At 32.0% G+C, this 13,443-nt stretch overlaps 1 long non-coding RNA gene across 1 annotated transcript in view; it reads right to left on the reverse strand.

Moving 5' to 3' along the window:
- The window catches only part of LOC149578125 (uncharacterized), a 30,873-nt gene extending 17,687 nt beyond the window's left edge, over window positions 1–13,186 (reverse strand). Inside the window, exons 1-2 of the long non-coding RNA XR_016355524.1 lie at window positions 12,654–13,186; window positions 7,136–7,234 (exon numbers count right to left, since the gene is read on the reverse strand). This is a non-coding gene — a long non-coding RNA (uncharacterized LOC149578125). The remainder of the gene's footprint in view (window positions 1–7,135; window positions 7,235–12,653) is intronic.
- Window positions 13,187–13,443: the final 257 nt, after the last annotated feature.

Consider the following 13,443-nt stretch of genomic DNA (forward strand, 5'->3'; position numbering starts at 1 on the left):
ATGGTGTTTCTGATGTGGTTAAGGAAGGGAGTCATAGTCACCTACTAGTCGGGATCTACACAATGCATCACTTCTTGCCATTGCCTATTTAGCTTAGAATATTGTGTTTGTACATGCGTGGATTTTATGCAGGTCGCAAGTATCGGGTATCAACTTCCCTAAATTACCAAGATGAGCGTACCCTATCACATTATCTCAATGGCAAGAGAGGGGAGATAAATTCTTGAGTCCAAATCCTAAACCTTTAAGCCATTTGTCCTAATTGAAAATTAGGACAAGTATCTAAGTCGAGTACCCTCTGAATGCGTCGGATGATGTTAATTCGTGATTATAACCCTTTAGTTTGATTTTGTATGTGTTTTTCTTTGATGGGTTTTCATATGTTATTTTTGGTGAATTTTCTATTAATTAAGTCTAATTAAAAGATTAAATTAATGATTTAATTTAATAAAAAATTATTATGATATTTTAATATTTAATTATATTTAATTAATTGAGAAATTAATTAAATAAGAGAATTAAATATGAGGATAAAAGTTATAAGAATAATTTTTGAATGTGATAACATTTATTTAATTTAATAATAATATATTTAGAGTTCATTTTTTAATAAATGCTAAATATTATTATTATTTAAGTTTATAAATATTTTATCAATTAAGTTTCGAAAATAAATTAAAAAGTGAAAAGATATTAATTTAATAAAAGTTTTAAGTTCGCATGATGTATGCATGAGTTGAAAATATAAGAAATTAATTAAAAAGATAAAACAAGTGAATTTTAAAAGATATTTTAATCACATAATGCATGCATGATTTTAAAAGTTAATAAATTAATTGAAAGCAAAGTCAAGTGGAAATTGGATAAAGTTATTTAATAATTCATAAGCGCGCATGAAAAAGATTAATGCAAGATAAAAGAAATATAAATAAAAGTTAATATTGAGTTAAGGGTGGTGAACTTGGAGTTCTCCTGAGTGAACGTACAATTAGTGCCCTAATTTAAGTAGAGAACTCTTTATCTCAATTTGGGGGTTCATTTTCGAGGGAGAAGAATTTTGGACATGAATTTTTGGAATTGAATTTTGGAAGGAGATTTTTGGGGAAAGTTTTAGAGAGAAGTTTTTGGATGGAAGCAAATTCTCTCACAATTTTTGGGTGATTGTGTATTAGCATCAGGCTTAGGTAGGATCTTATGTTTTGATCACTAAGGGAATTATGTAATTCAATATATTATGTCTACTTCGTGCTTGTAGAAATTTGTTTTCTCCAATTTCATTGTATGAATCTTGCCACCTTTTGTTCTAAATCTTTTGCTATTCGATTCCATCTATAAACCCAGATTGAAAAAACTATTTAGAAAACCTTGTTCTACAATTGAAAGAAATTAGTATTAAATCGGAATCTAGGTTTGAATTAAAATGGAATTGAGAAATTTAATCTGGGTAGGGTTTGAAATTGGATAAAGAAAATTCTAAGTTGGAAAATTTTGCATGGTTAATGATATTTTCTCTATTAGTCTATATTTGTAAATGTTTATAAAAATAATAATAAATAAATAAAAATCATTTATTTAAAATATTGTTAGTTTTTTGTAAGAAGAATTTTATTCAACATAAAAATAAATTTTTTTAAAAAAATGTATATGTTATACGCATTGAGGAGGGGTTTCAAAAGTTTGATTTTAAAAAAATTTAATATATATTTGGGTGGGCGGGGGCCACCACCCCTCCCCCTCACCCCCACCCACCCACCTTTCTCCTTCCCTTTTAAATTTTGACGTCCACTAAGGCTCACACGGTAGGGTAGCAAAGCTACCACGGTAGTAGGGGCTGCCAGTTTTTAAAACGCATGTCTTCTTTTTGTTATGGTTTTACTTTTAACATAGTTAATATTATTTAAAAATTAGTTTATTAAAAAATTTAATTTAATTAAAATTTAAATATAGTTTAAACATAATTTAATTAAAAGTTTAATGTAAATTTAAATTATTATTATTTAATAATTTTAAAAGTATGATTTTAATATTATTAAATTAATTAATAATTAATGAATATAAATAAATAAAGAGTTTTATTAATAAGTTTTATTATTTATTAATTTAAATAATAATGCATTTAATATAGTTAATCTTTAATTAATAAAATTATTGATATTTTATTAATTATTAATAACTGACAATTGTTGAGATATTAATTTATAAGTATTTAGTTTGATAATCATTAATAAATTTAATTAAAAATTAGTTTAATTAAATTTAATTAATGATGAATATAGTTAAATGAAAATTGTAGATTTATTATAATATTATTTAGATTGCAATCACTTATCTTAATGAGATAAATAAATAACTTGCCCTTAGATCTTTTTAGGAAATCAATCTAAATCGAATAGGGGTAATTGCACAAATTATTTAAAGATAAGAATGGGTTAATTGTAAGGGTGAACTATGAGACTTATTTACTTGAAACTTACATTGAACGAAAAATTGAAACCTTATTGTTTAACTCAACTCTATATTTTCAAAATAAACCAAACCATGAGACTGCTCTGTTTTCTATGTACTGTCTATGCTTTGGGGGCTTTGGGGTTGATTAGGTGTTGACCAATTCAGGTTGTTACCAGAGGCTTGGGGGTTGTGTGATTGTGATATTATTATGTTTTGGGTCTCAATCTTTTTAAAAGTCAACCATGGTAATGCGATGACATGCTCTATGATGTGTGTGGATTATTGATTGTTATTGCTTTCCAGTTTCCTTGTGTGAAGCTGAGGTGTATGTTTATGAGATACCTAACTTAACCATTTTTGAGTCTTCGATCAGTTATATTTAGATTTCTTTCCAGTTGCTTTGAAAGGATTAAGGTGTTTTGAATGGTTTGTTCTTGATGATGTCATGTTGTGACATGTTTTGACTTGATCATTTTGGAGTCTTTGATCAGTATTATTTTGGGATACTTTCAGGTTGCTCATTGAGAACCGATGGGTATTGTGATTTATCTTGGTATCGTTTCTGGTTGCTCGTTGAGAACCGATGGATATTGTGAGTTATCTTTGATGCTTTCCAATTGCTCGTAAAGAACTGGTGTGATTATTGTGGATTATCTTTTGATGCTTTCCAGTCACTTGTACATGACTGAGGTGGTATTTATATGATTCTTGATTTGTGATGTTATGAGCCTAGGGTAGGTTATTTGCATGTAGTATCGGGAAGTGGCTTGTAATGGGGGTCAGAGCCCTAAGTGGTTGCTAGGGTAACTCATTGTAAGTTGTTTTAATAAGTGAAAGTATTACACTAAATGGGGATTAAAATGAACCTAATAAGATAATTTTATGTTCTCGCTCATGCCTCGAGTGCTAGTACAGACCAGGATGGGAGTAGAGAGAACGCTTGGTTGCGACCTTGCATTCTATAGTATGCCTTGTCAATATGAGAGGATACTAGTGGCCACATAGGGATTACTAGGGACCTTGGAGTCCTAAGCTAATTGCTACGGTAACTTCTACATGATTCATGCGATGACACTTGCCTGCTTACATAGTAGGTTTCCTACATGTCTTTGTGTGCCTTTGGGTCTAGATGTCAAACTATGTTGGAACCTTTGAATTAGTATACTTTTAGGATTTCTTGGACTTAGAGAGTACTTATGTCATGTGGTTTGATATCCTATTCGGGACTTGAGACTATCTCCTCAGCACGGTGGGAGTGGGCCATTTAGGTTCCATGTGGTTAGGTGGTAGTGCTTTTTCACTCTTACCATTGAGATCTGTCTGTAGTCACCGTGGCTAGAGCTTCTTGGGATGCTTGTGTATCATGTTTAGATGATGTTATTTACTGATGCATTTACTTATATTAATGATTAGCATGTTAAATTTCCTTATGCTTATGTTGTAGTATATTTAGTCGTGACATCCCTATTACGATAGTACCGATGATCTGATTGGTGGCTCATGATGTTACGTATGGTGGATGGTTTCATTTATTTATTTGTATTTGTATCATGGATCCGAGGAGGATGATGTATTTCTATTTTTACATATGTATATTATTTTAGCCTTTCATACCCTGTGACATGTACAGTGGATGATTGAGCATTCTAAATTAATTTGGCAAGAGGCATTCGGAACAAATGTATATTATGGACATTGGACTTTCCAATTATTCTTTCATATGGATGTAGTAGTTGTTAGAGTTAGTTTTAGTTAAATTTAAATGTGACTCAATGTCATGGGATCCTTAAGGAATGTAACCTATTATATATGCTTTAGTTGATTGTATGTTATTGCTTCCACTACTATGTTAATTCTTTAGGTTAATTATTTTGGATCCCTTGGTGGGGTGTTACATTAGACATCAAGGGAATTGCTCTATTATGTCGATAAAATAGATAGGCATTATCTTGCCAAGGTGTGTTTGGATTGGTGTTATTGACGATAGGATACTACTAATTTTGATGGGGTTGGGTTTGTAGTTTAACATGGTTAGCTTCAACCACCCCATCATTGAATGCATTTTTGTTGTTATTTCTCCACCATGACTTTTGTTTATCAGTGGACTGATTAAATGAATTGTGAGTCTGTGCGGAGTTGTTTGAGAAACCGTTACCATCTTTTGATAACTTAATAATCTCATTATTTATCAAGGTCTCTTCTACCTTAGCAGCATTCTCTAAGGTAGTCTTAAAGTCTTTAGGTCCTTGGAGCTGGAGCCAATGCATCACATAATGGGTTTAAAGAGACTATTGATGAAGATGATGGTCTTCTCTTTGTCTAGGATGTCTCTATGATACTTGGCAAAATGTGTGTCTCCATTGTTGTAGGAAGACCTTGACGATTCTTCAGGAAGTTGTTTTGTGTTACACAAATCAATCATCATTACTTCCCTTTCAATATTATAAGAATATTGGGAAATGAAAATGGAAGCCAATTGATCAAAGGATATAATGTTAGAGGGTAGTTTTGAAAACCAATCCATGGCTTTCCCTTTGAGGCTTCTAGGAAATAGGCACATTAGATATGTCATATCATGAACAAACTCCATACTTAGAGTATAAAATTGTCTAAGATGATCTTGGAGATTTAATATACCAAAATATTTATCGTATGTTGGTATCTGCACATTCTGAGGGAAGGGTGTGAAGGTAATGCTTTTATCAAATGGAAGAGGACACACCTTTTCAAGGCTAAATTTTGTAGGTTGTGTTTTTCCTCTCTTTATTCTTTCCATTTACAATTGTAGATCTTGCATTTTTTATGTGACAATATCTAAAGTTGACTCTTCATCTCATTTAAGGTTGGTTACGTCAAAATTGGATGGCAGTTTTGCACCTTGTGCTAATGTTAGTATGTAACATTCTTTTTGTTTTTCAACTATCTTGTCCATGATATCGACAACCTCAGGATTTTGCTGAAAGTCTTCAATTTTAGTTTGGATGCTCTTTTTACCCCATGTGTTGGATGAACCCATATTGGAAAAAGGTTATGAATTTTGGTTGAATAGGGGTGACTCATGGGTAACTATATTTTATAAACAATCTATTGGTGTGACAGGTTCAATAAGATCCAGAGATTTCATACATTTCATGGTTCTATTGGCTACTCTAGCACTCACCCGTATAGGTGATCATTTTGGTTTTGTGACTACACTAGTTTTATTACATAGTGGCATGAGATGTGAACAGGATTCCTCTAACTCTTATGCATTTTCATAATATGAGGGTTTCTATTGGCCGTAGTTCATTTGGAGTAACAAGATAAGTTCGATAAGGTGTTTGGCAATGTTGATAGAGTAAGTTTACTTTTGCAAAGTCAAATAGAGACTGTCTTTGGAAGTTTCTGGCTTGATATGCGAAGTGAAGCAATAATGACTGTTGAATTAAGAATCTCTAAAGGGAACTTATAACGGGGAACTTATAACCTTGCTTATTTCAAAAATAATTACAGTCGATATTGGGATCTCTCAGTCTTGGAAAATATTAATGAGGAAAAAGGTTATCTGAATCTGTTGTTTGTTTTCAAGTGTCGTGTACATAGATTTTATCTGAATCTGTTGTTTGTTTTCAAGTGTCATGTATGTAGATAGCCTCTGTTTTAGGTTTTTTTTTAGATGTACCACAGGATTTCTCAAATGCACTATTACATTTGGTGTATGCACTATTTGGCTATTCACTAGGTGTCGTTCTAAAGGGAAAATGTGTTGTGTTAATGTTTAGATGCACTATTTTGAAGTTAGATGCATTGTTTTAAAGTCAGATGTGCTATAATAGAATTCAAATGCATCACATAATGGATCAAATGTGTTGTTCTAAGTAGTAAATGTGCTATTTCAGGGCCTTTAGTAGTGTTCTTGTTTTGAGCTTAGTTTTCATATCAGTTTGTAGTTACATCTTTTTGGGAGGACTGTGATCTGAGATGGAGTTTATTATTAAGCTTTAAAAAACATCCATGCACAATTATAGTAGAAACAAAAATAAAATATAAAACTGCACACACCTAGAAAATGGAAGAAAAGGGCTTCCTAACAAGGTTGTCTAGAGCTGGTGACTATTGGGTTTTAGTTTTAGTTTTTAGATTTACAAACAATGTTTAGATTTACCTCTCTTGTGATAAAGAGCTTCCCACCAATGCTAAGGAGGTTTGGTGCAATCCCTTGTGGGACTAATAAAGGAAGGCTATATTCCAAACATGGGTGGCTTGCATTCGTGGGAATGCAAGATTGGAAGGTGTTTCCTCTCACCGACCCTGCTAAGGCAACTCGAGAGGTATCTTTTTTATGGGTGAGTAATCTTACCTAATAAAAAGTAGGAAAATGGAAATAAAAAATAGGTTTGGGAATTTGATCACTCTAGGATAGTGAGAGCATATCCCTACTGTCCGGACCTCCCAAACACAATAGACACAATTACAAACCCTTATACTACAAAAGACAAGGGGCTCCTAGTTAAGCTATGTATGGGTTCTTTTCTCATTTCATTATAATTGATTTTTACAGAAGGTTGGGTATTTTGATCAACTCAAAGGAGTTGAGAGCATAGGCCTACTCCCGTTTAGGTCAGTGAGATCAAACATTTCTATTAAACTAGGTTTTTAAACTTAGAAATGTCACTCTTTGAATTAAAAAGGACCAAGGTCCACTTACTCAGTTCGATGCTAGCAAAGGTTAAGCACATTTTTGAGGGTCTCCATTCCTAACGTGCGCTATGAGTAGTCTGGGAGTTCCCATTAACTTGGTAAAGACCTATAAGCAACCAATAATCAGATCTAGAACTCAGATTCAATGATTTATAACTTTTATCATATGCATTATAGGAATAAGCATTTGTGTTATAGGATATATCATACACACTATTTAAACTAGTAAATGTACTATAGAAAGTGTTAAATGTGCTATATAAAGCTTTAAATGCGCTACAAAATGCCTTAGATGTGCTATAGAAAGATTTAAATGCACTAAAGAGTGTTTTAAATGTGTTAGAATATTGCTTGTAAGTGTTAAAATAGAGTTCAAAAGTGTTGTAGCATCAAAGAACTGCAAATCTGGCCTTTTGTGCATCTAGGAAACCTTTGAGCATTTGATGTTACTGTTATGAAGCTTCTAAAATGTTGTAGAACCTACAACCAATCAGATCTGCACAAAAAACTAACAAAAAACACAAATCAACAATAAAAATGGAAGATTAGACAGAAATATTAAAGATCAGAGAGGCTTTAAGTTCGAGCCCCATGTTGGGTGCCAATTTGTATATAGTATATTCATGTATTCATGAGACTTTAATGCAGAGTGCGAATAAAATGACGACGTACTAAACTAAACCTAAGAAATCATTGTCAAAATGTAAACTCTACGCATCTCTCATGTTTCCCTAACTACAACTACTAAGAATGCTCTCAGACCAGCCTCTTAGCGACAGTTCTAGAATGGGAGTATGCTTAAAATGTAGATCTACAAGAATGTATGCAAGATCTATGACTAAATTTAGATTATATGCATGTAACAACTCTAAAATTTTATTAAATGAATCTGCAATGAGATAAACATGTGCTAAAATGATACTAAATAACATGAAAAGAAAGCCAAAATGCTATCAAAATGACATGAACTTGCTAAATGACCATACTAAAAGGATGATAACTTAGAATGTGCCTATAGTGCAGATGCCTAAAACTTGGGTCCCTTAGCTCTTGAATTTCCCTCTTATTTATAGGATTTCAGAAGGGGTTGGGGTAAGAATCGGGATTGCACCTTTGACTAGAGGATGGAGGTGAAATTGAAAATATCTCATAAAGGACTAGGAGGAAGAGTCCAATAGACTTAGTTTTAAGGATAAATGAGGATTTTTCTAATTCTTTTAAATGTAAAAGGAGGATTTTCACTTTTGTGAGGATAGATGACTTTATTGATTTAATAAATGTTCTATTTATTTTCAAACTTTTGTCTTTTTCCTTTTCCCTTTTTAAATTTCATTTTATGATTTGAATTTTTTTTCTCCTCCTTTTACAATGATTTAGGTCCTTTTTGATTTGGCATTTGATTAATTGATTGATTTGAAAGTCTATCAGTTTCCCTTTGATTTAATCCCTAATTTGCATCCTTTGATCAAAATTGCATTGTTTATGTCTTTGCCAATTTTTGGGTGTCTACAGTCTTCCTCACTGATTGAACAAGTTCTAGCTAAGCAGTGTCTCTCATCTATTACTATAAAGTCTTGGTTCAAACAGGGTTCATATCGGTTCCCAATTCGTGTCCAATTCACTTGTGAGTTCTAGACAATGTTCCAAAGGCAAGATTGCTTGTTAGGGAAAAACTGAGGTCAAACTAAGGTAGACCCAGGTAAACCAAGTGTGAACCATTCCAAAAAAAATTCTATATTTTAGTGCAGGAAATAATTATTACAGAATTTGAATAAGATCCTTATCATTACAAAACAAAATTTGTTGAAGTTTACATATTCGTTACATCAAATTAAACTAGCCCTTAGGTCGAATGACCCCATGAACCATGGACATTTTAACTAAGGAACATTTTAGAATTTAGCACATGAATGAATATAGGATTTAATTTTAACATTATAAAATAAAATTTACTAAAGAACCTATGTTTTTTACATCAAATTAAACTAGCCTTCAAGATTTATTTGTAATCAATTTTTCATCTTCATTTGCTAATAATGAATGACCTATGTCCAATTAATTACAAGCTTTCTATAACAATAAATCATACTTTAAACATTAAACAATAGTTTCAATAAATGAAAGGAATTGCAAACTACTTAATTAAAATATTTTTAAAATAGAAAGTTAGAAGCTACTTAATTAGCATTTTTAAAATAAGATTTAATTACAAACATTATAGAAATAAAGTAATAAACATTTGAAGACTTGTAGAAATGGAAAATTAGAACTATCCAAACTAATAAACAGACCTGTAGACTAGGAAACAATTAACTTCTGTTTTCCTTCCTCACTAATCGAATCAAAATTATAAATCACCACTTGAGGCCAAGTGTTGTGACTATGGTATACATTGAATTACAAGTCTTTGGCTAAACATAGTCTACTGTCAATTACATTATGTTTCTGGTTGTATCTTATAACATATTTGTTAAGGATATAAAGCTTTGATTATGTACTAGGGGGAAACAATCGTTCATATTCAAACAAAAAAATGTGTTTATATTCAGATAGTAATATGAAATGAATTTATAGTCTCCAATGGACATCTCTCATTAAACACGAACTTGATTAGCATTTTTACCTAAAATGTTATTGAATTCTATGTTATTTGTGGTGTGTCACTTTGATTTAAGCGGTGCAAAAGGAAGATTGTGGTAAGATTATATTTTTTATGTTTATGCAATCAAAATTTGTTGTAAGAAGGTATTTTTGCATTTAAAATAAATCACATATAATTTGAGTCTATGTCATTATATATGATCTAACATAGACTCTACTCTGATAATAATACTTATTATGATAATGGACTCTATTATTAAGATCGTGTTAATTTGAAGAAGAATTGACTGGTTTTATTTGACAAAAACAATATGAGAATGGAAAAAAGACATTCAAGATACTCCAGAGTAAGATTATATTTAATGTTCATGGAATCAAAAATTGTGTAAAATAAATTGTTTATTATTTGAATGCAGATTTGCTAGATAAGTAGGAGATATTTTCTACAGCAAGTCAAATTGCTATCACAATTCAACTATATAGTTTTTAAGTCAAACTCATTAACGCATCTTTAATGTCATTCTTTGTGATCCAATATCAAGATGAAAATGTATACCATAAGAATGAACTACCATTGAAATCCATCAATAAAACTAATAAAAAAAAAACAAATTTTCATGCTCCTAACAAAAGAGATATCCAACAATTAGGCTTATAAGATTGTACTTGCCATAGCTCCAATTTAATGTATCTTTTGGAAAATTTAGAAAAAAATGTTGTGTTTTCTTGGGAAGAACCATCATGGAATGAGAGTTTGAGTCGTCTCACTATTCTTAGTTATACTGGAGGAATAGAGGTTGTCTCCTGTCGCAAGTGCAAAGCTACAATGTTGTAACCTCGCTGCATCTATGAGTTTAAACCTACCTTCTCACTATTAATATTCAATCCTAGTTTGACCAGTAATACAAGGAATATACGCTACACCTTGTTGATTTGATAAGGCATTAAAGAGAAATCAAAGAAGTATATGCTATGCCTAGTTGATTTGATAAATAAGGTATTATAAATAAATCTCATCCCTACAGAGACCTAGTTACAATTTTCCTAGTTGGAGTTTCTAGTAGTCTTAGTGTTAGAGACTTGAAGTGCAAAGGATTTGAAGCAAAGTTGTAGGGAATGACGAGTTTTATATAGTAACCAAGCTTTCAGTCTAATTTTTTCTTGGAAAGATGAATAGTGATCTCCAAGATTTACACAAACAAAGTTCGTAACTCCATTGGAACACATTGAGCAATTCAAGTAGGAACGACAGAGTGCTCTGAAATGAATAGTTTTTGAGCTTGTCAAGGTTTTCTGATTAGGATGGTAAATAAGGGAGATTTAAAATTTTGGAAAACGGTGACTTAAGTATGCTTGAGGTGGAGCCAAAATACTACAAGAATGATGTTTAAGAATCAAGCAGATAATTTTTATAGTCATATTTATGCAATCCTGGTTTGAAGATGCTCTGAAGCATCTGTTGATCCAATAGCCGGAGCTGATGAACTTGACTCAATGAATCCATTAGAAGCAACAGAGGCAGAAAAAAATCACTTCCAAGGAATTTGGTATGCACAAAATAGATTTGTTGAAATGATTTTGTGTAAATCTAAATTCCACAAACTCTGTCACCGTACCTAACAAGCATCGGCATGACAGGTGAGAAGTTTGACAAAATACCTTTAACGGATACCATGATTGTAGGATGCACACCAAATGGATCTATTAAAAATACTTGAAAACATCTAAAACAAATGTAACTGGCAGGACTCAAAGTGGCGTCCAAAATGGGAGCGTTAAACAAATGTGGATGGAGACTTTTGTAGCTGTAAATGTTTTGTTGGCAAGTAGCCTGGGTTGAAACGTGTGCAAAGAATGGAATTCAAATAGACGGCATCAGGGTATGGGAGAGGCACTCCAAAACTTCACATATACGTAGTATGAATTGAAATGTGCACTGATCACAATCCACGAAATTCATTAAATCTATCTAACTTCTAAGCATTTACACTGTCTGTTAACGCCTCCAAGACAACATTAACAATTCACATCCACCAACCAATCAGACTAAGCCCAGAAGGATAAAGGAGGAAATATTATTTCCTTTATAAATTTATGCAAATTTGTGGCAGTACAAGAAAACAGAGGAGATAATGATAAGTTAGCATAACAGAAGCACTGAAAAGAAAGCTCGTGTATTGTAAGCTTACAACTTTCTGCTCTCTCAGTCACTAAGAGTTTGAATTGTAGATTTGACTGATCCAACTGCCAGAGGTCACCATAGATTTGACTATGGGAACCAATCTTTACCTGACCCAATTCCACAACCCTTGATAAAGAGATTTTAAATCGCTAAAGGTTTGTTGTGATATTCTGTGGTTGCTTTCACTTGAAGGTTTCTAAAAATCCTTATTATATAGGCATCAATGTTTGGGACAGGTCTAACCAGGATACAAAGTTTGTAATATAACTAGGAGATAGAAATTCATAATTTCATCATAAAATAAAAGTAAATGACTGGATAAAGATAAACAAAAACAGTGGCAAAGAGCACATAATAATTCTATATCTCCATGTAAGTTTAGAATCAACGAGATTTGTGAAATCCCATGCTTCACAATAAGGTCCTCGGGGAGGGTTTATGGTATTTTTATGTTGGAGATCATTGTTCAATTGAATATTCAATTGAACAAGTGAGCAAAGAAAATAAAAGAAATGATTAGCTTACAATAAATAAACTATGCAACTACAGAAAATTCTGTGCTAACCGAACAATTTCATATTTATCCATTCTAGATCATACTAGTTTCACTTTTTATCACATTTTATTTTGAAAAATCCATAAAAAAATCACCTGCAATGTGGTAATCACAAAATCACACCACTTAAAAACACTAAAACTCAACATACATTCTTTGCAATGAACATAAATTCAGAGGACTCACCTGAAATAATTTCGGTTGGATGCTTGGCTTTAATCATCCCACCTTGACCTTCCCCTGCTCACCACACCTTCCTCACTCTCAGATAAAATACAAGAGGGAAACAAAATGAAACACATAAAACCTAGAAAAGATGTGAACACAGAGAAATGAAACACACAAAATGAGAAGTTGTCACAAGCAAAAAGAGAAATGAAGAAGCAAAGGCATGGCCATGCCAAAGGAAACAAGAAAGAGAAAATCCAAAATCAGAGCAAAAAGAAAACCAGAAAACACGAATAAAAATGATCAGAGTACCTCTATATATAGTGAGGAAACCAACGGAACTTTTAGAAAAAGAAAAAGAAATCAACGGAACTTTTATTCAAAAAAGCAGAAATAAGCTGAGAACACAACTCAACGGCTATGGCAGGATCTGGATCACAGATTCACAGAGATTTTTTTTGTTTTAACATGAAAACGGAACTCTTTATTTAAAATGCAGATATAAATAAACTGAAAAAACAAAAGTAGAATCAATTTTAAAAAACAAAACTCAACAGCTACGGATATCAGAAAATCAGAGACCCTTATCTTTTAAAAGAAAACGGATAAAAAGGCAAATCCAAATCGCACACAGATTTTTAAACTGAAAAAAGCTAAAAGCAAACATCGTAATCATTCATTTGCCGTCATCGACGACTGACATTTAAGCATAAAAGTTGTCTTCTTCCAAATCAACGGCCCTTTACTTTTGTAATTTTGTTGCATTATTTGTATAATTTAGCGAAAGTAAAATTTTCTTTTTGAAAAA

This window comes from Cupressus sempervirens, chromosome 1, assembly GCF_028749045.1.
Source record: "Cupressus sempervirens isolate cs-2001-9-10 chromosome 1, ASM2874904v1, whole genome shotgun sequence".
NCBI lineage: Eukaryota > Viridiplantae > Streptophyta > Pinopsida > Cupressales > Cupressaceae > Cupressus > Cupressus sempervirens.